Source organism: Cebus imitator, unplaced genomic scaffold (assembly GCF_001604975.1).
Source record: "Cebus imitator isolate Cc_AM_T3 unplaced genomic scaffold, Cebus_imitator-1.0 Scaffold181, whole genome shotgun sequence".
Classification (NCBI taxonomy): Eukaryota; Metazoa; Chordata; class Mammalia; order Primates; family Cebidae; genus Cebus; species Cebus imitator.
In genome coordinates, this window is record NW_016107496.1 from 1,326,126 (window position 1) to 1,327,548 (window position 1,423).

General features: G+C 42.5%; 1 protein-coding gene across 3 annotated transcripts in view; it reads left to right on the forward strand.

Moving 5' to 3' along the window:
* The window catches only part of SPATS2 (spermatogenesis associated serine rich 2), a 144,882-nt gene that overhangs the window by 81,435 nt on the left and 62,024 nt on the right, over nucleotides 1–1,423 (forward strand). Inside the window, exon 1 of one of the 3 annotated variants that reach the window (XM_017545788.2) lies at nucleotides 330–396. The exons of the other annotated variants lie outside the window; for them this stretch is intronic. The gene's annotated coding sequence lies outside the window, so the exon portion shown is untranslated. Of the gene's footprint in view, nucleotides 1–329; nucleotides 397–1,423 lie in introns of those variants that run through there. 3 annotated transcript variants of the gene reach the window in all.

Here is a 1,423-nt window from a genome sequence, read left to right on the forward strand (position 1 = left end):
CATGTTGACCAGGATGGTCTCGATCTCTTGACCTCGTGATCCACCCGCCTCGGCCTCCCAAAGTGCTGGGATTACAGGCTTGAGCCACCGCGCCCAGCCTGAAATTCAAATTCTTATTTGAAATGTTCAAATAAGTATTCAAGGAGGAATCTGCTTTTGGTTTGAGGGCTTATATTGTTTTCCAGACTGGGTTCTTCATCTGATGCATGGTAATTTCTTCTCTCAATGTATTTCTCTTTTTTATAGGAGGTTTGATAGTTCTGTTATCTTCTTCATGTTATATGTGGATAACTCTGTTTATACCTTTTTATTTGTAGCTACAGAATATAGACGGAATATCCTTGATATGTTTCCAAACTCCTTTGGGATCTATCCTACCCCTGTTCTTCCATTGTGGTTAGTTGTCAATTGTTGCTTCTATCCTCTTTTCTTTTTTTTTTCTTTCTTGAGTTTTGCTCTTGCTGCCCAAGATGAAGTGCAATGGCGTGATCTCGGCTTACTGCAACCTCCACCTCCCGGGTTCAAGCGATTCTCCTGCCTCAAGCCCCTGACTACCTGGGATTACAGGTGCATGCCACCACACCTGACTAATTTTTGTATTTTTAGTAGAGATGGGGTTTCACTGGTTTGGTCAGGCTGGTCTCGAACTCCTGACGTGATCCACCTGCCTCGGCCTCCCAAAGTGCAGGGATTACAGGCATAAGCCACTGCACCCGGCCTGCTAATTTTGTATTTTTAGTAGAGATGGAGTTTCACCATGTTGATCAGGCTGGTCTCGAACTCCTGACATGATCCACCTGCTTTAGCCTCTCAAAGTGCTGGGGGTTACAGGCATGAGCCACCGTGCTCAGCCTTATCCTCTTTTCTTTAATCTGAGGACGTGTGGGTTGAGAAGCTTGCTACTGAAGCGTTCAGTTATTTTTGGCAGATCTGAGCTCTCTTCTTTTTTCTAAAATCTTATTAAATGTGCCCTATCCAGGGATATATTCCATGTATTTCCATAGGCTTTGGCTGGTTCTCACAACTTGGCTCAGTGTTCTGGAAGAAAGTAAGCTTCAAATACTCATCCTCCTTTTCCTGAGGTCCCAATGTGGTTTGTAGCGGTTCTTACTCTTGATGGAATATTTTTTAAAACTTTCCCAAAATTACATACTTGATTCTTCCTTTTTAAAATGGAGAGTATTTCATATAAGTCTACTCTAATTAATTTCTTTCTTGCATTGAATTTTGTAAATATTCTTCCAGTCAGGTGTCCAAGTATAAGAGTTCTGTGATCCTTATGCTTTAAAAAATTATTATTTGGCCAGGCGCAGTGCCTTAAGCTTGTAATCCCAGCACTTTGGGAGGCTGAGGCTGGCAGATCACAAGGTCAGGAGTTCAAGACCAGCCTGACCAACATGGTGAAACCCTGTCTCTTCTAAAA